The 27,258-nt window shown below is 36.5% G+C and overlaps 1 protein-coding gene across 4 annotated transcripts in view; it reads left to right on the plus strand.

The window, feature by feature from the left end:
- The first annotated feature begins 21,886 nt into the window (after nt 1-21,886).
- fam168a (family with sequence similarity 168 member A) overlaps nt 21,887-27,258 on the plus strand; it is a 65,826-nt gene continuing 60,454 nt past the window's right edge. For 2 of the 4 annotated variants that reach the window (XM_051870496.1, XM_051870498.1), the window contains exon 1: nt 21,887-22,128. The gene's annotated coding sequence lies outside the window, so the exon portion shown is untranslated. The remainder of the gene's footprint in view (nt 22,129-27,258) is intronic. The other 2 variants (XM_051870497.1, XM_051870495.1) reach the window with 2 other exon arrangements.

A 27,258-nucleotide genomic window follows, 5' to 3' on the forward strand; every position in this document is an offset into this window, starting at 1 on the left:
GATGTTCCAATTACATTTTTACCATTTTCTATCTACCAGCATTGCTGTTGATCCTCGCAGGTCTTTTAAAAACGTAAATGCACAATAATTGCAGATTTTGGAATGCGTCTGGTGAACTAGCATAGCTCAATGCATTATCTCCTTATTACAGTTTCCATCTCATGTTATGTCTGCTCTGATTGCTTGTTCTACATTTGAGGAATGTTGTAGACTCTTGTACTGCATTGAAGTTATTTATCTTTTAATGGATTTGAGCACAAATATGCAAAACATAGAAGTCTGCATTTCCCTGTCATACTTCTATATAAAAAGTTCCTGCCCCAAATTCATCAAAAGTTTGTAGTTGCCTATATGCATTTATATATATATATATATATATATATATATATATATATATATATATATATATATATATATATATGCATTTTATATATATATACACACACACACATATACATATATATGTGTGTGCATCTCAAAAAAATTAGAATATTGTGGAAAAATGCAGCATTTTTCAGCAGTTACTTAAGAAAGTAAAAATGTGACATTTTCTAGACTCCTTACACGAAAACTAAAATGTTTCAGACATTTTTTTACATTTTAATGTTGCTAATTATGGCCTACAGCTCAAAAAAAAAAAAAATCACATCTCAAATTATTATAATATTTCATTTCAAGTTCTATTAAATTACCATTCTCAGGGTATAAATACTGGGTCTAGGTCAGTAATCTCAACAGAAGTCATGGGGAAGTCTGCTAACTTGACAGTTGTCCAGAAGACAATCATCAAGACCCTCTACAATGAGGGTAAGCCATAGAAGGTCATTGTTGAAAGGGTTGGCTGTTCGCAGAGTGCTGTGCCAAAGCATATTCATGGAAAGCTGACTGGAAGGAAAAAGTGTGGTAAGAAAAGGTGTGCAAGTGAAAGGGATGACCACAGGCTTGAGACGATTGTCAAGCAAAGCCGATTTAAGAACTTAGGAGAACTTCAAAAGGAGTGGACTGAAACTGGAGTCAGTGCATCAAGAGCCACCGCGCACGTCTTCAGGAAATGGGCTACAACTGTCACATTCCAAGTATCAAGCTACCTCTGAACCAAAGACAATGTCAGAAGCGTCTTACCTTGGCTAAGGAGAAAAAGAACTGTACTGTGGCTCAGTGGTCCAAAGTGCTCTTTTCAGATGAAAGTAAATGTTGCATTTCATTTGGAAATCAAGGTCCCAGAGTCTGGTGGAAGAGTGGAGAGGCACAGAATCCAACTTGCTTGAAGTCCAGTGTGAAATTTCCTCAGTCGTTGATGATTTGGGGTGCCATGTCTTCTGCTGGTGTTGGTCCACTGTGTTTCATCAAGTCCAGAGTCAACGCAGTTGTCTACTAGGAGATTTTAGAGTACTTCATGCTTCCATCAGCTGACGAGCTTTATGGAGATGCTGATTTCCTTTTCCAGCAGGACTTAGCACCTGCCCACAGTGCCAAAAGTACTACTAACTGGTTTGCCTGTCATAATATTACTGTGCTTGACTGGCCAGCCAACTTGCCTGACCTGAACCCCTTAGAGAATCTATGGGATATTGTCAAGTGGAAGATGAGAAACACCCGACCCAACAATACGGATGAGCTGAAGGCCGCTATCAAAGGGCTTCAGTAACGCCTCAGCAGTGCACACAGGTTGACTGCCTCAATGCCACACTACATTGATGCAGTAATTCGTGCCAAGGAGCCCCAACCAAGTATTGAGAGCAAGAATGAACATAAACTTTTCAGAAAATTGAATTTATTTTGTATTGTAAATCCTTTTGAGATACTGATTTTTTTTTTTTATATTATTTATTTTTATTTTTGATGAGCTGCAAGCTGTAATCATCAAAATGAAAACAAAAAAGTCTGGAAAATTTTCTAGAATATATTTAAGTTTTTTTTACGTTTTGAATTAAATTACAGAAAAAAAAAAAACTTTTACATGATATTCTTTTTTGAGATGCACCTGTGTGTGTGTGTGTGTGTGTGTGTGTGTGTGTGTATGTGTATATATATATATATATCAGTGCACAGCATAAATGAGTACACCCCCTCTGAACAAATACAAAAGATGTATTTTCTTTATGATCACTAATACAATTTATGGAAAGATGGCAAAACTAAAATGTATTAAACATATACATAAAAAAAAAACTGAGAAATATATGTCATTAATAGCCATAAAGTAAGTAAATTAGCCAGTTTTGTTTAAATTAAGGATTGCAGAAATTAGTACACCCTAGATTTAATTCAACAAATGTATAATATTCTAGTACTTAGTATGCCCTCCATAATTTTGAATATACAGCTCTGACCCTTCTTGGCAAGGAGTGTACAAGTTCATGACAAATTGTCACATCTGTCCTGTTTAACTCCTGGATGATGAGCTCCTTAAATGTACTGATCTTTAATAGGAAGTGTTGCTCAACTCGTCTCTACAGAATCCCCCACAGGTGCTCAAGAGTGTTAAGATTAAGATTGTATTGCATGTATTAAGATTAAGTGCAATACATGTCCACAGAAGGTTTTTCACCTTGTGAGAATGCATATCCTCATTGTCATGTTGAAAAAATGCCCAACAATGCAGGGAATGAGGAAAGGGTAACATCTTCTGTTTCAAGTTTGTGTATTAAATTACACAGTGGTGTGGGAATTCATGACAGCATTGATAACGCACAACTCCCTCACACCTTCAGCACTCATACATCCCTATATAAGAGCTTTAATACCACTGAACTTTACTGTGGGAACCAGGCACTTCTCACTGTACTCCTCCTCTAGCAACACCATAACATTTTGGATGCTGTTAGATCCAAAATGATTGATTTGGTCTCATGAGACCAGAGTATTGATTCCCAGAATCTATATTTTGTAAATATGGACTTTGGAAATTAATGACTAAATGACTTTATTGTGCTTTGGTGACAGTAGGTAGTTCCAGTGAGAACAACAACCATGCATGTAATTTCTGCAGGCTGCATTTTACTCTGTGAGATAAACATTCACTCTTTTCATAGCTTTTGCTGGCTCTGAGACACTGGCTTGTTATTCCTCCTGCTCTTTGTCTAGCAAAAAAAATCCCTCATCACTAAATGAAAGCTTAAATGTAAAGCTTTAAATGTTTTGGTTCAACATACTTACCTGTTGATCAAACATTGCCTTAAACTTACACCAGAAATTTTTTATTTCATTTTATTTAGTAACTTTTAGGAGGGTGTACTCATTTTTGCTACACAACATTTTATCACCTTGATAAGGAAATCTTATTTTCCTCAATAATTTTGACAAGCTTCTTTGGTAACTGATTAAGCAGACATTTTATCTCTAAAGAACCCTAACATGTCTTCTAAGTAACTGCTGAGTAATTGCTGATTTTCAGATGTTTCAGAGGGGATGTACTAATTTATGCTGTGCACTGTGTGTGTGTGTATATATAATATTTTATACGTATATATATATAATTTTTTTTCATGAAATTTCGTAAATATTTCTAGAATATGCATGCTCTAACAAATTACCTAAGTGATCATTTTTGTCATTTGGTCATTTTGTTGTCTTTGGTGTTACTGTTAGTGGATTTACTAGTCACATCAACTGAATAATGTATTAGTTGTTCAAAATAAAGATTCCTTTTTAATTATTTAAAACCTTAAAATTTATGCAAGAATAAATGCAAAAATGTTGCCAAATAAAGATGCATTTTTAATTATTTGAAACTCTGAAATTTAAGGAAGATTAAATGCTAAAATGTTGCCAAATGTAGTGCCAGAATCAAGTCATTTGAGTTAGTGTAGAGTCAGTCATGTATATGTTTGTAGACTTGTAGGTTAAATTAAAAATGGACTTAAATATGGACATCAAATATCTCAAATGTCCATTCTGAATGCATTTTCTAAATTTTCAGAAATTACGAATTCAGCCAATCAGATTCAAGCTTGTGATTTGAGTTAAACTCTAGTGTTTGCAATATTGCAATACTCTCAGTGTGTTGTGAATTAAATTTAAAAAAAATAATAACTTTTAGTCCAGTTTTGTTTATATATCTGTGTGGAACTTTTGTCAGTCACTGCTGATATTACAGTGCTTCTGGTTTGTTCATTACACTACAAATGGAAGGTCAAGTAGGTTAAGGTTACAAAAGCATGTATTTGAATCTCCCGCATGATCACGATGGTTCAAAGTGTCTGGATAGGATTTTAGCGTGTGTTTTGGGGGTCCACGCTCAAAATGATAGCTAATGAAGGATAGTCAGAAGATAGACCAAGAACAGAACATTTTTGATGGAGAAAAGTGCTCCATTTGAAGCTTTATGAGAAAGAAAGAAAGAAAGAAAGAAAGAAAGAAAGGGGAGTCAAAAAAGTCAAAGAGAACATTATTTAGTATCTTTTCATACCTCATTACTTCTGCTTCAGAGGTGAGTCTGTTCCACTGTGGCTCTGATAATGAGTGAGATTTTAATTGCCCACTGATCCTGTGCATCTGCTGTGACATAGAGAATCATTAGAGATGCGATTTCTGGAGTATTACAGATGGATGAGAAATGTTTGTTTGGTTACATCAAACAGTAAGCTAAGCTCAATAATAGTAGTGCATAGATATTTAGGGGACTTTGTAAGGAAATTACAAATAACACGAGTTATAAATTTAATACAAACCAAAGCTGGTTCCTAATAAGCATGGTGCTCATGCGGTGTGAATCCAAAATCTGTTGTGTTTTGATCCTTTTCTCCCTAAAACTTCCTGCACTTCATATTAGCTAGGTGGCACTTCTAAGGGCAGCTGCATGAACTTGAGCTGTTTAGGCTTGTTATTTTGCATTTTAGGCTTATTTTAGGCTTAATTTAAGCAGAAAGTATGTGTGTATTCTGCAAATGTGTTTGTTGCAAGTGTAATTGTTTAGTTTTTTACATTGGCTAGTAAAAAATAAAATGTGTGGAAATTACTGCGTTGTGACTGCGGAATTGACGTTTAAAATTGTGCAAACAATCCTGCACCCTGCTGAGGGCAGGATTGTTCCCATAAGGCACATACAAACAGTATTACTTTAATTTAACATGAATAGTTAGTATGTTACTACCTTGAAAGCGATAACGATGTTTCTTTGATATTTGACGATAATGGCGCTCTGTTTTCGTCCAGTTACGTTCTTTATGAAGTAATGTCGCGCGCGCGCGACCAAGTAAAATCAGCGTAGCTCGCAGCGCCATCTGTTGGTGAATATAATCACTACACGATTGCCGTCTGCGGTATGATGGTCGGGGTTTTTTGCAATGTATTTGCGTGTTGTTTTGAACGAGCAGTAAAACGAGGACATTTCCGGGGACAATATAAGTCTTTACTAACACATCCTTGCTGAATAAACGTATTGACTTCTTTGACAAAAAAGAAAGAAAAAAAAAATAGGTTAGGCCTACTGACTCAACAGTATTATGTCAAACCAAAAATTATTCAGACATTTTTGATATTTTTGATATATTTTTACTAGTGGGTGCAGGACACTATAGTTCATTTGTGTAAGTGAGGATAGCAAAATAAAGTAAACTGTGACATATTATACCCAAAAATTCTTCATACAGTGGACTACCAGTAAAATTGATAAAAAATTTGGAACCAAAAATTATTCAGACACTTTGACCATGTTTTGCTTAAGTGTTATCAGACATAATTAAGATTAATTTTCTTCTGGCACAGTTTAACTCTGAGATCTTGTCATATTTTATTACCATTTTTTTTTTTTTTAAACTATAGTGAATAAACTGTATTAATGAATGAAATGTTCAAGGTGTCTGAATACATTTTGGTTTGACTGTATATTGTTTCAAAATATTTCTATTTTAAATAAATTCTGTTATTTTTTTACTTTTTACTCATCAAAGAATCCTGGAAAAAGTATAACAGGTTATAAAAAATATTAAGCAGCACAACTGTTTCCAACATTGATAATAAATCAGCATATTACAATGATTTCTAAAGGATCATGTGACACTGAAGACTGGAGTAATGGCTGAAGAAAATTCAGCTTTGCATCACAGAAATAAATTATATTTTAAAGTATATTAAAATACGAAACCATTATTTTAAATTGTAATAATATTTCACAATATTACTGTTTCTGTATTTTTGATCAAATAAATGCAGGCTCGATGAGCATAAGAGACTTCTTTCAAAAACATTACAAATAGTAATGTGTTCAGACTTCTGACCGGTACTCTCATTATGCGTGGCATGCGCTCTGGACCGTTTGCAGAGGCTGTGGATTACAGGTAATAATGCTGTAAATAATGTTCAGTTTCTTGCACAGATTTCGCTTCATAAGACTTCAATGTATTGTCAGCAGCCACGGGTATTAATTTTGTTTTGCCAGTTTTGTTTTGTTTTTTTGACCCTCAAAGTGACAGTAGTTGTTGACTTGCATTATACGAATCACCAAGGACCACAGTTTTTAGCTCAAAATCTTCTGTACTGTTCAACTGAAGAAAAAAAGTGACCTTTATCTTGGATGGCCTGAAGATGAGTAAATTTTTTTGCGATTTTCTAGGCCGATAATGGCTAGGAACTATACTCTCATTCCGGCGTAATAATCAATGAACTTTGCTGCCGTACCATAGGTGCAGTAGGCGCAATGATATCAATGAACTATGCTAAGCTATGCTAAAAGTGGTACCGCCAGACCCGGAGATCAGCTGAATGGATTCGAAAACGGTAAAACTCAACTGTTTAACTCTAGGGGAGTTGGAAAATGAGCCTATTTTCAAAAAAAGTGGAGTGTTCCTTTAACAGCAAATTTTCCTTTTTGGTGAACTATCCCTTTAATTCACATAAGTATAAACTTGGAGACACAAATAGATATAAGTCTAAAACCATATGTAATGGACATGGACTGAAACAAGTAGTGTCTGGAGCAACAAGAAAGGCCAGTCAGCTTGATTCAATCTTTACCAACACTGCTCCTATGTTTGAGTCTCCTGAGCATTTGCCCCCTTGATGGCTCCTCTGACCATCAGACTATCATGTTTAATGCTGGTAAATGGATCTCCAAGCCTATTCAGCACATTTTCTGGAGAAAACATACCCTTGAGACTATAGTCCCTTTACTTCCACTATCAGGCTATTTTAGACAAAACTTTTTTCTAGAAGAAAAGAAAGAAAGTTTCTACTACAAATATGCCTTGGATGACCATACAAATTAAAGTTGTCATGAAATCAAAATTGACCCTATTTACTTTGTTAGTGCATATTATTAGTCTTGTGTTGAACAATTAATCCATGCAAGTTTGATGTGAATAATCCATACACAGAAAAAAATTGTTTGTCGTGGCGTTCCTTCTCTGATGACGTCAGCTTGACGGCTCGGGTTGAAAACGCTTAAACCACTCCCCTCCAACCGTTAGTCTGCTATGAGCGAGAGACAGAGAGGAGGAGCTCTAAGGTAAAACCTTGCCCTCTATTCAATATTCCGCTTCACTTGGAAATACGTCACAACACTGGAGAAAAGTCGTTTGCAACTTCTGGTTCACGGGGACTTTAAAGATCTGATAAAAGAGTGGCGGCATGCATTTTGCTCTGGTGATAAAACTTGCTATAGGAATCTAAAACGAAAAAAAAATAAAAGAATACAAAGAAACGCTACTACAAGAACAACGTGGAAGAACTTGTTCTGTACTAAGCCAAAACAGTGGTTTTAAGGTCTTTGCACACTGAGGCCGAAATTTTCATATGCGTTTTTTCGTATTCATAATCCAAAAAATTAGTCACGCACAGCAACCTTGCACACCGAGTCCGACGCGCAAAACAATACAAAATGGAGTCTTCAAGCAGAGAGGATGATTTTTGTTGTTCTCTCTCTTGTTAAAATGTGAAAAAGAAAGGAAACATTGGGTCCATCCAATTCTGAGATTGCGTAAAGAGGAAGGAGAGTTCCACCTCCTTTTCAAGGAGCTGTGGGATTGCGAGAAGAAGTGAATCAACTTGTGAGACGCCATTCAGGATTTTGCCGTTCGCTTGTACAGTGGCTCTGAATTGTCAAAACACCTCTCAAAATGTTTGCTACGGATGCAAAAAAACACAGAAAATTGAACCAGATCCGATTTTTTTTTTTTTTTTTTTTTTTTTTTTTTTAATGACGGATGACAATTTCGGGGGCAGTGTGTAAACATGATTGGCACAACGTGAGGTCGTATTTATTTTTTAACATGTGAAAATTCCGGACGCAAATTTCAGACTCAGAGCTTAAGTCTGAGAAGGCATTAATGAGGATGGAAGGAGATTGGAGAGAAGTGGTGTCTCAGGATTATAACATCTTGCAACATGTGTGTGATACCTTGGTTAAGCATTTTGCTTCCATGTGGGATCAAGTGATCCACACTTTTCCCTCTGAAGATGATGTTATTCACAAGCTGTCAAATGGTGGAATACCTCCCCTGAGTATTGGGCAAGTTAAAGCTAGACTTCGCAAAATGAATGCAGTGAAGGCTGCTGGTTCTGACTGTACTCCTCCTTGGGTTTTTCATGAAGATCTTGTTATGTGATATCTTTAACACATGCATTCAACATAATATCTTTCCAAAACAATGGAAGGAGGCTATGGTCAAAGCTGTTCATAAAAAGTGAAGCCATGTTTTCCAGCAGATTACCGCCAGATTTCATTAATCAGTTGTGTTGGAAAAGTGTATGAAAGAATCCTCAGAGATGCCATTATGGAGGATACAGTAACAAAGGCTATGTTCACACTGCGAGCCCTAATGCTCAATTTTGCTCAGATCTGATTTTTTTTTTTTTTTTTTGTATAGCTGTTCACATTGTTGTTTTAAATGTGGCCAATATCAGATTTCCAATATGAACAGGTCATGGTTCTGAACTGACCTGCATGCGCAAAAGAACGATACAAACAGGGTTGCCAGGTTTTTACCACAATATCCACTCAATTGCTTCTCAAAATTAGTCCAAAGTCGTGGGGTATTCTGGTAAAAATTGCACTGTGTGTGTTGCCAAGTCCGATTTTCCCGCAGAATTGGGTTACTTTTTCACTGTTGCGGTGGGTTGTTTTGCAACTCCGTGGGTTGAAGCGACCCCACTAACGCAATATTTAACCCCTGGAACGCGTTTTTTACCCCACGGAATGTGATTAGGATAGCTTTGGACTAGTTGTGAGAAGAAATTGAGTGGATTTTGTGGTTTTCAAAAGTTTTTGTGTTCAGGCCCCCAAAATGCTGTTGTTGTGTAAATGAATGGCCAAAACACATAAAAAGCTGCTTCTGTTTACAGCAAACCCCGCCTTCTTTGATTTTATTGGGCATCTCAATCACTTTTGATGAGCGCTGAAGCAGATAATCCTAAAAAAAAAAATTACTTTTAAAAATTTTGTCATCCTAACAACAAACAGGTGCGTAATGGGGTGCAGCAGAGCAGCATCATCAATAATATCAAATATTGGGGTGACAATTTGGCCATATCTCATTATTGGGCCCTGTGCAGTAAACAGTAGCTAGCCTATGCTATAATATTCTAAATGCAGAAAACAGCTGACTGCTGAGAGTAAAAATTAGATATATTCACACTTTGGATATGACAAAGAATACATACATGGAACTAGTGCAATGAAGAAATTTGCTGGTGTAGCATCATTTTCCTAGGTGGTGAGTGCATGAAACTGCTGTTTTCTGTATTCTGTTGGTCTCTCGCTCTGTCCCCCGCCGACTCCATTCATCCTCACTCCAGCAGAGAAGTGCAGACTTAGCAGGACACACCATCTGAAAGTTTTCTCCTTAATAAACAGGGAGCTGAGACTCACAGTTTACCCATTTCCCCATTTGTAACAGAAATGGCAGTGCACACTGAGAGGAACAATACTCTTTGATATCATGACTAGAACATCAACTGAAAGCTCTTTCTCATCAATCTCTCTCTCTTAAAAAAAAAAAAAGAGCAACTAAAGTTGTAGTGTTTTCTTACAGGTACTTATGAGACCATCACCTCCATGTTTTCTCCCTGTGTAATGACTTCTCTCAGGACAATGAAGACACTGCAGCTAAATTTGGTTTCTGAGAGCTTAATCTCATTCTGTACACACAGAGTTCAGTCATTTACGGGAGTGACGTGTGTATTGAACACAATTCATTCCCCAAAAATTTTGGTAGCGTTTATTCACTGAAAATTCCTGTGCTGTAGCCTTAAAATCAAACATGGAAATTGAAATCGAAGTATAAACATTGTTAATGAAAGAATATAAATGCGCACTCAAAGCAAAGGGTGAAGTCAGCGTATTAAATAAAAGCTAAATTTAAAGATATATTGACACAGAGAAGAAAGTTGAGGAAAGTAAAATGAATCTACAGGAAGTTCTCTGTATTATATAGCTGTGACTGCGGTCGCTGTCTGCTGTGAATACAAATGGAAACAGCTGGAAAGCTCAGGGGAAGACATCTCCACCGAGCTTTGCTTCAAAGTCACATCAAACTAAGCGTGTGTGTGTGTGTTTGTGTGTGTTGGTAAAGAAAGGTCAACATAATCTAAAGTGATTACTTGTACTTGCTTAGTATCTATCTATCTATCTATCTATCTATCTGTAAGGCCTATAAACCTTCAAACTTCAAAGGCTTTTGAGATTTTTTTTTAAATCTGTCAAACATGTTTGTCAAGCCGTCATTCAAAGTTTGTCTTTGCTTTTCTAGTTAATAATAGTTATTTGAATTTCTTTGCTATTTCAAATTCAGTTTGCAATTGTGGAACAACATTCTTGTCTGAATATTTAGTCATAACCCCATTCCTACCCCTAAACCTATCCCTACCCGTAATTTATCCCTAAAATCAGAGGGAAATGATAGGTGAATAACACTGACGTAGAAGCACCTAACCCTGGTTGTAAGCCTAAACTTGACATAAACTCTAAACTTTTCCCTCAAATCTGATTGGTTTATTGGAATGTTGTTCCAGGATCAACAAAGATGTTGATCCAGGAACATGTTGTACTTGGTAAAATCACGTTCACCGTATAGAGACCCCAACCATAAATCAGGTTTCAGTGTTATTTTTTACTTTGCTTTAAAATTATTGTTTTCCTCTTTGATTTCCTCCATTCTTCTTTTCTCCGTGGCCCTTTGATGAGAGGTCAGTGGCGAGGTGCTCGTAGAGATGTGCATAAGAGCTCTGGTGCTGAACATAATGGGCTGTTAATGGATAGACAGACGCACCTTCAGAAGTCCAATAAGAAGTGCGGTCTGGCATGGCGGCTTCACGCATAGCCCTTCGTATCAATCAGTGGGTGTTTGTGTTTTCTGTTTCATCTTTAATGAAGCCAAACTGGAAGCCCTCATCGCTGCTGCCTCTTTAGCGCCGGTGCTGTTGCGAGACCCCAGAGGTCACCGCGGTGGTATAATGAGAGAGAGAGTCTGCAATTACAAGTCAGAGTAAAAGTACCTTATTCACTTTACTTTAACTGATCTGTCTTGATTAGACAACACAATCTCACTGATGTCTTAAGGTTTTATAAAAGCACAAGGGTCTTCAACAGGTCAATGGAGGTACCGCAGGGGATCTGCTGATTTTGTTTGATCTCAAAAGTATTTTTTGTAAAAAGGAAGAGGAAAAAAAAAGAAAATATTTCAATCAAATCTGAAGTTAAGAACCTAAAGTTCAGCTAAGTCACTCTCACATTAAAATATATTAAAGGGTTAGTTCACCCAAAAATGAAAATTCTGTCATCATTTACTCACCCTCATGCCGTTCCACACCCGTAAGACCTTCGTTAATCTTCGGAACACAAATTGAGATATTTTTGTTGAAATCCGATGGCTCCGTGAGGCCTGCATAGGGAGCAATGACATTTCCTCTCTCGAGATCCATAAAGGTACTAAAAACATATTTAAATCAGTTCATGTGAGTACAGTGGTTCAATATTAATATTATTAAGCGATGAGAATATTTTTGGTGCGCCCAAAAAAAACAAAATAACGACTTATATAGTGATGGCCGATTTCAAAACACTGCTGCAGGAAGCTTCGGAGCATAAATTAATCAGTGTGTCGAATCAGCAGTTCGGAGCGCCAAAGTCACGTGATTTCAGCAGTTTGGCGGTTTGACACGCGATCCGAATCATGATTCGATGCGCTGATTCATAACGCTCCGAAGCTTCCTGAAGCAGTGTTTTGAAATCGGCCATCACTAAATAATTCGTTATTTTGGTTTTTTTTTGGCGCACCAAAAATATTCTCGTCACTTTATAATATTAATATTGAGCCACTGTACTCACATGAACTGATTTAAATATGTTTTTAGTACCTTTATGGATCTTGAGAGAGGAAATGTCATTGCTCCCTATGTAGGCCTCACAGAGCCATCGGATTTCAACAAAAATATCTCAATTTGCGTTCCGAAGATTAACGAAGATCTTACGGGTCTGGAACGGCATGAGGGTGAGTAATAAATGACAGAATTTTCATTTTTGGGTGAACTAACCCTTTAAGTTAATAGATATTGCTCTTGTTTTGAGTAAAACTTGCTCACAAGCCATATAATGATGCCATATTTATGAGTGAATTGTTCTTTTTAGTTGGTTCCTTTTAATCGGTCAACTGATTCAAATGTTGGCCTGAATGATTCATTAGCAAATCAGTCTCATTTTTTTTAATGATATTTGAAAATTTAAATGACAGGAGCGTTGATGGAAAAGGTCATAGAAATTCGAATTGCCTCATAAGCACTCATCACGTGTATATAAATCACATGCTGCATTTATCAATTCATTTCCATGTTTTTATTGCCAGATTTGCTTGACCTTTTCTAATATGGTTGACATGGCTACTAGTTGCTAATGTGGTATTGATGTCAGCATTGCAGAACGAGTCTCCTGGTTTTTGCTGGTTTGCATAGCCATGCTGTTCACCAGCAAAACTTGGTTGGTGAAGATGGTTGACCGAGGAAGTCTTGCTGGTTTATGTATCGCTCAACATATGCCAGTCACCTTCTTTTTGCAGGGTAACAGCAGGTCTCACCGAGTTAAAACAATCACCGCTATCAGTGATAAAACAACATTCACTTTTTCAGCTGTTTGAAATTCTTGCCTCAAGGCATTCGGATACTTTATTTGATGTAAAACACACTCAGATGGTAGATGTTTGCTTGTCCTTGGAAAAACAGTCATTGACCGCAGTTACCTCTCCATAGTGCAATTTGGAACCGTGAACGTGGCTCTGACAACAAACAGACGACTTGAAAATTTTCTGACAAGAGTCTCTCTGAAATATGTTCTTATCTTCTTGATGGCTGTCATGTGTTGTCCTTGTTCCTGCCAAACGTACATCTCAAGACTGTTGCTCTCTCTCTGTCTGTCTCACTCTCTGTCCCGTTTTAACTCAGCGGTGTTCGACGGCTACAGAATCAAGGCTCTCTGGGCTTGTTGTAGGACTTTTTAGAAGTCATACGAGATTGTAGCGTCTCTTGAGTCCTACCAACATCAACGCTAAGCCCTCAGGTTCTTCATTCAAAGTCACATCAGTTTCTCTGTGGGACCTGGAGGGAAAAAAAAGAGAAGAAATACAAAGAGAAAAAGCACAAGTTAGTCCCTGATTTTTTTTTTTTTTTTTTTTTCTCACTCTATGCAGAATTACAAACAAAATAAGATCAAACAGTCTGTAATATCTAAGGGATTGGAACCAGACAGACGTGTAGAGAAGCAACAATGAGCTGGACTACATATACCAGGATGCCTTTATGATGTTTATGAGAATAGAAGTTGACCTATTCATGAAGTTTTACTCACTTTATTGACTTTAGGTTAGTTCGTTTTCATTACCTAAAACACTAGTGTGTATGAATGAGTATGTAATGTCTAAGATAGAAAGATGAAACTGCTCTACTGCTACAGAAATGAAGTCCATCCTGAAGTCAGTGGGTTTTTTGGTTAACACAAGCTATTTTCACGTTTTATTATCTGACATAAAATAGATCAGTAAAGCCACACTTGTGATTTTTTTTTTTTTTTTTTTAAGCTTTTACATGTCTTGATAAAGCAAACAAGTGGCTAAATGGGACTTCAGAGGTTGTCGGCAGCATTAAACTCCATCACTCCAAGCAGAGAAACTCATCTACATGTTCATGCAAATTATTCTAACTCAAACTTCCCAACTTGTAGCTTTTACATAAAAATGTATTTATTGGAAGCTTAGCGATGATAACGCTGAAGTCATGTGACCATGGTGTATTTCATTTATAGTCTATTTTAGTATTTTACTTATGGTGATTGTATTTAGGCTTCAAATTTGATAAAAGTTGTTCATTTGTGAAGATTATCTTGATGAACAAAACGTAAGAATCATAAACTTTTGTTGATCTTTTTCTGAAATAATCCATCCTATTGGCGTTTTGTCAAGGGTGATGCTAACTTACAAAAATACATCATCCTTGCAGCTCTCCATTAGAAGGTGGAAGGTCCAAGATCTCAAAGTCCACAAGGTTGCCTTCAGAATGACCAGATGGAATATGCACTGATTCTCTGGTGGAAAATCAGTGGAATGGTGATATGAGAAGTTAATGCGCTGCAAAAAAAATGAATTTCTTCCTCAGTATTTTTTTACTTGTTTTCAAATTATCAAAATATCAATATACCCCTTTGGCAGATTTTTCTTATTTTAAGCATAAACTAACTTAATTTTCTTTCTTTTATTTTATTTATTTATTTTTTTTAGAAAAGAAGACTTAAAGCTGCAGTCCGTAAGTTTTGCCTCTTTGTCGCCATCTCTGTTTGAAACCTGCAATTGCAGTTATTTGTGGAATTATCATCTTTACGTGGATTGTGCATCAGCACGGCTCCTCAACGCGGATGAATCTAATGTTTTCTGTCAGTCACCACATCGGTGTGGATACTGTACTTCAGAATCAGATTCCACATCTTGGAAGTATGACCAAAATAAGAATTTTCACTGGAAAATGTCATCTGAACAAGTAAGTAACATGTCTGCCACTTTTGTTCTGACCAACTGAGAAAAAAAAGCATTACAATAAATTGCGCTGCCAATGGTGATTAAATCTAACGATCGCTTAGCTCATATCACATCAAACCGAGCAAATTATTATTATTGTTATACTTTGTTCTCAAATTGTTAATGTTAACAACATCAGCATTGCGTGACTATGTGTATTTAGTGCGTATTAGTGTGAGGCTACTTGTAGATTTCAATTTCTGTAGCCACTCCGCAGTCCGAAGTCTTTTGCTTTTGTCTACGGGTGAGTCTCCAGTCGTCACTGATGATTGTCATTTGGACCTTTCTGGATTACAATCCACCATCAAAATAAGTTTAATTATTCCAGCTGCTGTGAGAAAAGGCTATAAATGATCCACCACCTGTAGCATCCTCAAATGCCATATATACTAGCTGGGACTCCTTCTTTATGTAAACAGACGTGACGTAATGACGCAAAGATGAATGGCTGCATGCTCGAATTTCCAGCGAAAATCCACCAGTACTGATTTTATTATAAAACATTATTACAAGCTTACCATTGTGAATCGGGCTAAGGTAAGGAGATAGTTTTAAACACTGGCTGGTTATGTACTTGCTCAAAAATTGATTTTGGATCATTTTTAACCAAGAAAAGTTAAGGACTGCAGCTTTAAATACAAAGTTTTGTCACAAAACTCTAGATGGCGCAGGCTGATAGGTCCTTAATGCAATCTATTTGCAAACACATCATTCTCTATAGGGCACAGCTGATTGGTTCCTGCTGTATCAGTAGCCAATGAGCTCACTGCTCAACCTTCAAATACTTGGTCAGCATTTGCTGTAGCAGTTGCAGCCTGCTTTCAGAAACCCTTCACCTTCCCCAGCTCCACCTGTATAGATCTGTTATGGGTAATTCGTGTATGCTATATTGTACAACAGCAGCATGTCTTATTTTCTCACAGCAGCATTTTGTGTATGTATTGGCAGTAGAAAATCCCGTATCTGCTTTGCAGCGGTAATAACAGCAACAGCAGCGTAGCAGATCTATTCCGACAAGACCAAACATATCAACATCGTCATACCCATTACCATGCCAAACACAGAGTTGTCATGACAGAAATATCTTATTTCATTTTCCTTCTCAAGTAAATGCTTGTAAGAATTTGTAAATATTTGTGATAGAAAACAAGGCAAAAATACTTAGAACATCTTTTTGTGTGTACACTCATATTTGTTTGCTGATAGCATAGCCAAATTAGTCTTGTGGATCCATGAGCCGACCTGAAACACACCGATCTGATTTTGTCACTTGCAAAATGAAAGTGCAGTCAGTCAGTTGTAAAGATTGTGTCGAACAAATTCCTGGACACTTTTGTGAGAAGCATGTCATTGTAGCAGGCATGAAAATTATACTGTTCACTGGCTGCTTCAACTAGTTCTTTTGATCTTGCTGTTTCATAAATGACTTTTGTCACACGCAGTGGCGGTGAGTATGTTGCGCTTTGCCTCCTCAGATGAGGGCTGACGCATTAACACTTTTGATTAGCATACTGCAGTGTCCTCTGCTCTCAACACGTATGTTGCATTCATTCACCTGTTAAACACGGTTCTGCTCAGTGTTGTTTGTGTTAGGATAATGAATGAGGAGTGTTTTGGCACCTTGTCATGTCTGATTTCACCAGACATTGTTATTTATACTTCAGAAAACTTGAGAGGTGCACACTTCTGTAAGAGAAACATGTTTTTTCTGTCGTCAGGGTGAGAAGAGGTGGAATTAACCACTCAAACATAAGCAATTATATCTTTATTAGTCCTAATCTTAAAGGGATAGTTCACCCAAAAATGAAGATTCTGTCATCATTTATTCACACTCAAGTTGTTCCAAACCTGTATTCATTACTTTCTTCTGCTGAACACAAAAGAAGATATTTTTGAAGAATATGGGTAACCAAACAGTTGATGGACTTCCATAGTATGGGGGGGGGAAATATTATGGAAGTGGGGCCTATCAACTGTTTGGCTACCGACATTCTTTAAAATATCTTCTTTTGTGACATAATTTTCATTTTTGGGTGAACTATCCCTTGCTGTGGCAGGGAACAGGTCAAACCAGCTTAACATTTTCAGTACCATGTTTTTGAATATTTGTCAATGTACCATGGTATTTTTGGAAATGCTTTGGAGCTCCATGGTAGGCATACATGAAATTTGTTTACCATGGTATTTGCATGAATTTAATACAAACCCGATTCCAAAAAAGTTGGGACACTGTACAAATTGTGAATAAAAAAGGAATGCAATGATGTGGAAGTTTCAAATTTCAATATTTAATTCAGAATACAACATAGATGACATATTAAATGTTTAAACTGAGAAAATGTATCATTTTAAGGGAAAAATAAGTTGATTTTAAATTTCATGGCATCAACACATCTCAAAAAAGTTGGGACAAGGCCATGTTTACCACTGTGTGGCATCCCCTCTTTTTTTTATAACAGCCTGCAAACGTCTGGGGACTGAGGAGACAAGTTGCTCAAGTTTAGGAATAGGAATGTTGTCCCATTCTTGTCTAATACAGGCTTCTAGTTGCTCAACTGTCTTAGGTCTTCTTTGTCGCATCTTCCTCTTTATGATGCGCCAAATGTTTTCTATGGGTGAAAGATCTGGACTGCAGGCTGGCCATTTCAGTACCCGGATCCTTCTTCTACGCAGCCATGATGTTGTAATTGATGCAGTATGTGGTCTGGCATTGAATGTTGGAAAATGCAATGTCTTCCCTGAAAGAGACGACATCTGGATGGGAGCATATGTTGTTCTAGAACTTGGATATACCTTTCAGCATTGATGGTGCCTTCCCAGATGTGTAAGCTGCCCATGCCACACGCACTCATGCAACCCCATACCATCAGAGATGAAGGCTTCTGAACTGAGCGCTGATAACAACTTGGGTTGTCCTTGTCCTCTTTAGTCCGGATGACATGGCGTCCCAGTTTTCCAAAAAGAACTTCAAATTTTGATTCGTCTGACCACAGAACAGTTTTTCACTTTGCCACAGTCCATTTTAAATGAGCCTTGGCCCAGAGAAAACGCCTGCGCTTCTGGATCATGTTTAGATATGGCTTCTTTTTTGACCTATAGAGTTTTAGCCGGCAACGGCGAATGGCACGGTAGATTGTGTTCACCGACAATGTTTTCTGGAAGTATTCCTGAGCCCATGTTGTGATTTCCATTACAGTAGCATTCCTGTATGTGATGTAGTGCCGTCTAAGGGCCCGAAGATCACGGGCATCCAATATGGTTTTCCGGCCTTGACCCTTACGCACAGAGATTGTTCCAGATTCTCTGAATCTTTGGATGATATTATGCACTGTAGATGATGATAACTTCAAACTCTGCAATTTTTCTCTGAGAAACTCCTTTCTGATATTGCTCCACTATTTTTCGCCGCAGCATTGGGGGAATTGGTGATCCTCTGCCAATCTTGACTTCTGAGAGACACTGCCACTCTGAGAGGCTCTTTTTATACCCAATCATGTTGCCATTTGACCTAATAAGTTGCAAATTGGTCCTCCAGCTGTTCCTTATATGTGCATTTAACTTTTCCGGGCTCTTATTGCTACCTGTCCCAACTTTTTGGGAATGTATAGCTCTCATGAAATCCAAAATGAGCCAATATTTGGCATGACATTTCAAAATGTCTCACTTTCAACATTTGATATGTTATCTATATTCTATTGTGAATAAAATATAAGTTTATGAGATTTGTAAATTATTGCATTCCTTTTTTATTAACAATTTGTACAGTGTCCCAACTTTTTTGGAATCGGGTTTGTATAAGAATACCATGGTACCGTGTCCAAAAACCCATGGTAGTACCATGGTATTTTTGTGAGTGATACTGATAAATAAAGTTCCATAGTATTAGCATCTGATACCGTTTTGGGGCAGCAAAGAAAACATTTGACAAAGAGATATCCATTGACTGCATAAACAAATGAGCGAAAAGAACCTACACTCTTCTGAATAATTTCTGAAACATCTCTGCTAGTAAATTTCACAAATAATTACAATGAAATTGGGTTACACTTTATTTTAAGGTGTCCTTGTTACACTGTAATTATACATTTGCGTACTGAGTAATCTCAATTAACAACAATTGACACTGTAAACTGTTACCAGAAATTGCAAGTAACACAGTGACATTGAATGAAACAACATGGATTCGATTATCTTTGTTTTATTTTACACATTCACACCATGTACTAGAACATTTTCAAATAATGCTGTTTGGGAAGCCGTTTCCTGAATTAGGATTACATATATCAAATGGAAGTTTCATTGGCCTCATTAAAATCTCCTTAAAAGCTCAGTTATGTCACTTTTGGTACTTATTCAAAACAAGTGAGATTTTTTAAATTGTTCCCAAGCTAAGGACACACAGTACTTTGGGTGGAGCCCACCAGATGTTCTGGCCCAGTGAGAATAGATCCTCATTTCCCTCTTGTGGTGATTCACTGTCATAGCAGGGAGGATTTTCTGTTGGTGTGAGATTTACAGAGGAGTCAAGTCATGAAGTTGATCTAATAAGATAAAGAATAAATAATTTAGAGTAATAGGCAGAAAGTTAAGAAAGCCTACAAAAAGTGCCAATGATAGTTAAGTACATTTTTAGGCCTAAGGGTTGAGATTATGGGTTCCACTTAAAGATGATAAATAATGGATAAATTAAGTACATTACTGTCTAAAAGATTAGAGACACTTTATATAATAGAAAAGAATCTATATAATAGACCATAAGAAATATAATGCTTACTTATATAAAATATTAGTAAGAATCATTTGCAGAATTGCTATACACTTGTATTTCAGAGACAATCCACCTGAAATACCCTTAACCTTGAAAGATGATAGTTTGTGTTCTTTAGTTTGAAACTTGCAGGTTTGATACAATGTTTGTATTATGGTATATAAATGTACCATGGTATTATGGACATGTACCATAGTACCATTGTGGGGGTTTTTTCTTTCAATAGTAGTACCATGGTATTTTGGACATACCTTGGAGTACCATAGAAATATGGTACGGCAAAAGTAATTTATGAGACTGATTTATGTGTCATAGTATTTACACTACTATGCTTCATACTTTCAAGAATAGCTTGGGAACTACCATGATATTTTAGGAAGTGTTGAAACTTTTTTGTAGCTTGCCTCGATATGCTGAGAAAATGTTGTTGTAAGTCGGAGACTCTAATCCAAATGTTCCGTATTTGTAATGTTCTCTCTCACTGTAAATTCATAAGACTGTCGGCCAGTCTGTTCATTGTCAGAGGAGGGCGCTGTTGAGTTTCTCATCTCATAAGAACTGGAGCTCTGTATTTGCTCTGACTATACCGCTTAAAGGGATAGTTCACCCCAAAAATGAAAATTCTGTCATCATTTACTCACCCTCAAGTTGTTTCAAACCTGTACAATTTTCTTTGTTCTGCTGAACACAAAGGAAGATATTTTGAAGAATGTGAACAATTTCGGGGCACCATTGACTTCCATAGTAGTTTTTTTTCCTACTATGGAAGTCAATGGTCTCCCAAAGTGGCCTGGTTACAAACTTTCTTCAAAATATCTTCCTTTGTGTTCAACAGAACAAAGAAAATTATACAGATTTGGAACAACTTGAGAGTGAGTAAATGATGATAGATTTTTCATTTTTGGGTGAACTATCCCTTTAAGCAAATGTCAAAAAATGTTAAACATTAAAATATATATATAAAATATATATATCATGGAATTACATGGTGATATCATGAATAAACCAAGATGGAAAATCCATTGTGCTCTTTGAAGTACTGTAATAACATGTAGCTGAATAATTAGCCTATCATGCCATACACAATGTCATATAAGTATACTATTATTCAAAATGTAAGTTCCCTTTTGTAAGGGAATTTATGTAATATACATTGTATAGGCCTATACGTTTCAAATAATCTCTCAAGAACACAAAAGGAAAAGCGATACAGATGAAATGTAATTTTATATCATGTTCGAAACACAAGGTGGCATTGTTGTTCTTTCCCAGCTGACCGAGCTGCTTTCTCTTTATCCGGTTCACCAGGAAATTGGCCATTCAGAATGATACTAAGATTTATTCATTGCCCCACTTGTGAAATATAAGACTAGTTTACATATTTCTTGTTTCAATTGCTTGAGTCGCTGTAAAAACCCTTTTCATCTCTTTCCCTACCTCATGTAGAGGTTCATTACAGACACTAGAGGGCGCGAAGACTAAAACAATTGCTGTTAGCCTATATTATATTATATTATATTATTATGGTTCTTGTTAATATTATTACATTTATATATAGGCAAATTTATATAGTTTATATTATGGCAAAAAAATTATCGAATTGGTATTTATTCATTATTAATTTTATAGGCTGTCTAAGGAAAAATACATTTTCGTCACTATCAACTAGCCTATCATCTTTTTTGTTGTTGTTTTTTTAAGAAAATGATCAATAAAAGTATTATTATTATTGTTGTTATTATCGTTGTTGTTGTTAATGATAATATAAATATTTAAATATGGATGTTTTTGCAATAAAAGCCCTACATGTCCTGCTTAAAATACACCAACACTAAAAAAAAAAAAAAAAAAAAAAAAAAATGCGTACATGAAAAAAAGTGCGTACATGAACTGCCGCATTTTTCTGACTATCGTTTAGGCTGTTTTCACATAGACTACACATACATGGATGCTTATGCATATGGATTATTAGAGCAGAATTTAGTATGGTTTATTTTCATGCACACGCATGCATTCCAATTTGGCCATATTAGATGATTTTTGCTCGTGCATATGGCGAATGGATGGTGCACTGAGTGACTGGTGCGTTCAGTCGTGCGTCAGATACAGAGGTCCTCCCCTTGTGTTTCCATGTTGCTGCCCCCCCCTCTCTCTCGCTCTCTTTCTATCCCCCTCCCTTCCTCTCTTCTCTTCTGGCATCCCCCATCCCCCATCGCTTTATGTGCTTCCATACAGCCTGAAAAATCAACCGGAGGAGGAAACCTTCACACTCACGGAGAATAGACTGACCCTCAGCAACCCAGAAGATCGCTCTAAACCGGGATCACAGACTGGATCAAGGTGACCTATCTAAACCATCGCCCAGTGGTAAGTAACAATTTATGTAGTTTGATTTCCAAAGTAGTGTAGTGATTTCCAAAGTCCAGAAACACCATCCAACCACCATTAGAGCTTCACCACCATCAAACAGCAGCAATGCTTTTCTCCTGCCAATGTGTGTTAGTGATGGTGCGGCTCTTTCTAATGCTGTCTAATGGTGATTTAAAAAAAACTGATGCACTCGTTTCACCTATTCGAGTTCAGAATATCGGTTAACGCCGTTTTCGGGACGGATCCATGAATGAGATGGATTTTTCATGCTGACTTTGTTCATTCCCTTGTCATGCATTTGGACATTCCATAGAGCTGAGACACAGAGACACTCAAAATGGTGTCTGGAGGAGTTTGAGGCCTTTAAACACACAAGAGATCAAATCATAAACGCTGTTATGAGGAAATACGAAGCGCGATCAAAAAATCAGACGCATCCATGTGCAACAATGTAACAGCGATTATGACGCAATAAAAGATCTTTTGTTGATCAGCGTTACGGTGTAACGCGCATTTGAGCGCCTGTGCTACTTTCTCTTTTTTTCTTTTCTTTTTTTTCGCATTGATTCACGATGCTTTCGGGTTTATGCCATTATCATTTTAAATTTGGCATATTTTTATCATTGCATTCCTGCTTGATTGATACAAAGGAAAACAGCACATTGGTCAGTATCGAACAGCAGTCAGTGTGTTTTTAGACAAAATCCATGACCATTTCTGTGCATGTAATTTCATTTTTACAGCCATTTATAGCCAGTATGTGGGTACTTTGTGTTTTAGCAAGGGAATGCGAAACAAAATTAACTCCATCAGTTGATGTAACAATGGGTGACATTTTACATTGCATTGTCCGTGTTACATATCGATAATTAATGTACATTTTATATATATATATATATATATGTGTGTGTGTGTGTGTTGTGTTTTTAATGTGGTTGTCTAATGATCTATATATTATTGTGTCAAAATCCAGAAATAAAACATTATTGGACACTTAAATGAAGATAATCACTATTGGTTGTTGATATTATAATTGATTGGTTACACTAAAAATAATGGTATTGTTCTAGCTCTGACCAAAATCAGCATAGACAGTGTAATGTGAAGTTACCCAACAAACAAAAATGTGAAGCGTTCATAATCCAAAGGCCAGAAAGTTGATGTTTATTAAAATCTGTGACGATGCTCTGAATCGGTGATGCTTGGACCCTTGCAGACGGCTTCCTCATCATGTGCTGTCCAATCCACCATTCCTGCAATAAAAGCATCAATAGCTTTTCTGATAGATGGTCTTAACGTTACAGTGGCTGAACAGGCACAGAAAACGCTTCGTTTGTTTTCATTGATAGTTTCATTATCAGCTTGAAATTCAATTTGTACAGAAAAGCTTGCCATCGCAGTATGACTGCAAGTTATTAAAGGTTTATGGATTGTGCTGCAAGTATGCTGAAGCATTTGGGGTTCTGTCATAATTAAAAGATTTCTTTTAGTCGTTTGTAGGAGTGACAGGTGCTGGAATGGAAGAGTAGGGGGAGGGGGGTGATTATAAAGGTAATTTAATCATAAAATTACTATTGTTTTGCATTAATATGTGCAGTTACAAATATTACATGTTTATTTCTTGGAAATGCACATCTGACAGTAAAGCATTGAGCTTGAGTTGCGATGCAGATAAATAACTTTTATTAACAATAGTAACATGCAAAAGCGCTAAGTATTTTAGGGGAAAAAATGTAAATATTCTACTCTTATTAAATGTAGGCTACCATTGTTCTTCTATAGTGTCATACTAAACTGACTGATAGCTTTAGAGATTATAAAAGGAGCACTCTTTAATTTTTGTGTAATTCAGTTGCAATTTGAAGTTTTTATTTTTCATGACACTTTGTGACTTTTCATATTTCAGTACAAATAAAGTGTCAAACTATAAACAATTATTATTTGTTGTTTTATAATAGTGATTTTGTAATGTCTAAATATAAATTCAAAAGTATGTGAAAAACATGTAAAAAAATAAATAAATATATATATATATATATATATATATATACAGCCATCAACTGGTTATAGTGGTAATTTCATCGCTTTTTTTATTTTTGAATAAAAGTGTTTGTTTGCCACCAAGTGTTAGTTTTCCTGCATCTTGAAACTTTTAGTTTTACAAATGTTGACAATCTTTGAAGGATGAACAAATAATGTTTTGGGTCATCACATTAAAAATATGAAAAATGTTTAGAGCTTTTAAGTGCTGGAAAAAAAAGTTGTGTGACTTAAAAGTCCTTGAAAAGTGGTTTAATTTGACTCTCAAAAGGTTGTACGAAACCTGAAATGAATAATATAAAAGCATTATTTCTGCCACAATACCATGGTTACAGTTATTGTTATTACTACATTAAATCCATGGTGAATGTTGGTGTTATGTGGACTGAAAAGCCTTCTATAACTTGTTCGTTCATGGCACAATGTCTCTCCTGGTTTCTACGTCAGCGCAGTTTAATCTGATATCGATGGTTTATAACAGAGAATTCTGCGCTGAATTCGAATGCTTCTCACTAGATCTCGCAGCGACGTTATTATTCTGCAACGAATTCAAACGCTTTCTCACTGGATCTCCCAGCTCTGTGTAGTAAAATTGTTGCGTGATCAAGATCAGCCTGCAAGTAAAGGCTGCATTCAAAAATTGAACAATGTTGCATTCGGAGGATGCATTCTAAGGTAGGAAGGCATCAAGGCATGTCAGAATCCAATGTTATCCTCACTTCCCATCTCCCAATATACCTTCATTTGATCGATTTTTGAAGGCAACATAGATGTATGCTTTGCTGCCTTTGATATACCACAATCCTGTGCTTTCCATTCTGTGACAGGTGAGCTAACAAAATAAAAATGGCGTCTGAAAGTTGAGGTTGGTGATCAGTAAATGTACCCAAGGTTTTCCACTTCTGATGTCATTTCTAGTGATAAAATACTATTGTAGTAATTAAATACTTGCTTAGTTATCATTAAAGCTTGCTATATTTTGCTGTAGATCATTAAACCATTACGCTGCCTCAGAAGTCTGTCCGAAATGAGTTTTGTGAGGTAACTTTGTGCGCAGACGCTGCCTACAAACAAAGTTTTATTTACAAAAAAGCAGCCAAAGCCTGGTTTATACTCGACGCGTCAGCACGAGTGCAGCAAAAAAGACATCACTGTGGTATTGGCAGTTGTGCACGTTGAGTGTAACTTTTCGCGCAGCTCCGCTTCCGAAGATACACGACTTTGAGGCGATTCTGGCCAAGCAGGAACGTCTGTACTGGCATCTCTTATCGGCACCCAGTTTGCGCTTGTCTAAATTAATTGCTTATATTTACAAAATGAGCCTAAAATAGCAGAAATAAGCCTTTTTAATGAAAATAAAGGGCCATGTTTAATGAAATAAGAAAATATTACGAGATTGTTGTTTAATTTAGTTTTATGCACATGTTCTCATATCCATATGTGGATTTTTTTTACTGTCACAAGTAATAATCTCCCAGGTTTATTGGGTTTTACATGATTCTTTGGTTCTTTTGTAGCATGGGTTTGGTGAAGTGTAATAAAAACAAACATTGTCGTGTGTACCTTCTTCTCACCACTGCTTCTTGATGGTTTAGAAGACAATTACTCCAAATCGCCCCGTCATTTCAAAGAATAGTACAATGGCGAGCATGTCAAGTAACGTATAAACGCACACACTCAGCGAAGGCTCGCTGTGCGGAGCCAGGCGAAAGTATAAACAAGGCATAAACCTGTTCTGATCTTGTGCTGCACTGTCTATTATTGGTCTGAGCTGATAAATGGTCCACGTTGTGCAGCTCAAACGAGTGGTTTTCGTTTTATTTGCCGTTTGATGTTTCTCATATGCAACAGAAATGGCAGCTCTTATCAGTTGGGCAACATTGTGGTGGCACCAGTGTGACCTCTAGCAAAATGTAGATGCATCGACAAGAAAAAAGGTTGCAAAATGCTACCATTTTGGTCGCAGTCTGGAGCCCTGTACTTTTTATAGGGATTTGGATTGAAACTAAATCGTATATGTAAGTAAAAACATTAACTGTTACGTGATTTATGTATATGTATAATGGTTCCCTACATTATTGCAGGAAAACGTCATGTGATTACTGTGCCGGTGCAGTGGAGCAGCTCTGAATATGCGCTTTGCTATTAAATGAAAGATAAAATATGAAAATATTTTATGTTCATATTTTATATTAGAATGAACATTGAAAGTAACAGTTTATACGATACATTTTAACAGGCATAATTAAGCTGAAAATAACTGAAGGAGCTATCTATTTGCTAAACGAATAATAGGATTGATGTTCTTTTGGTTTCTCTACCCAATATTTAAAAAAAAAAATTGAAAATACAGATACCGGCGAGTATCAAAAATTAAAGTATCGGTTTTGGACTCATTCTGTAAAAAGTATCAGTGCATCGCATATCGCAAGGATGTGCGATATCAAGTATAGGGATCGTAGTTGATCCGTGATCCGTACGGACCAGGCTCTACAGTTCAAAACACACGTGATTCTCGGATTAATTGCAAAGCGTAACCATCATAGAGTGAACATTTATCATTTGCACGTGTTTTAGGTCCTGTCAGTTTAAACATTCAAGCTATTTTAAACCATTCAAGCACAAGAAGATGCGAAAGAGAACTCAATTCAAATCTCACACGCTGTTTACTGTGCGCACACAGAGCCTGGCAGACAGCATGCAAACACCGAATTCCAGTCTCTTTCGCATCTATTTGTGCTTGAACGGTCACATACACGCAAAATTATGTTAAAATGGCCATCTCGGTGAATATCCTTGTAAACACAGTCAATGATTTATGGCTTACATGAACAGTTGAGAAAGAAAACGGATGCGTATCATTATATTGGATCCGTGCATTAGGTCTTAAAGTGACAGCAGCCTAAAATACCTGCTGATGTCTGTGTCATTAATGTTAATCAAGCAACAAAATACAAAGAGAAAAGCACTTTTATAGATTTAACAAAGAGTAATTATATTTAATTTATGCAGTGAAGACTATGCAGTGTTATTTTGCATTTGATAATTCAATTTCTGTACCTGAATACTGTTAAACTTAACAGAAAA

Source organism: Ctenopharyngodon idella, chromosome 18 (genome assembly GCF_019924925.1).
Source record: "Ctenopharyngodon idella isolate HZGC_01 chromosome 18, HZGC01, whole genome shotgun sequence".
Taxonomy (NCBI): Eukaryota; Metazoa; Chordata; class Actinopteri; order Cypriniformes; family Xenocyprididae; genus Ctenopharyngodon; species Ctenopharyngodon idella.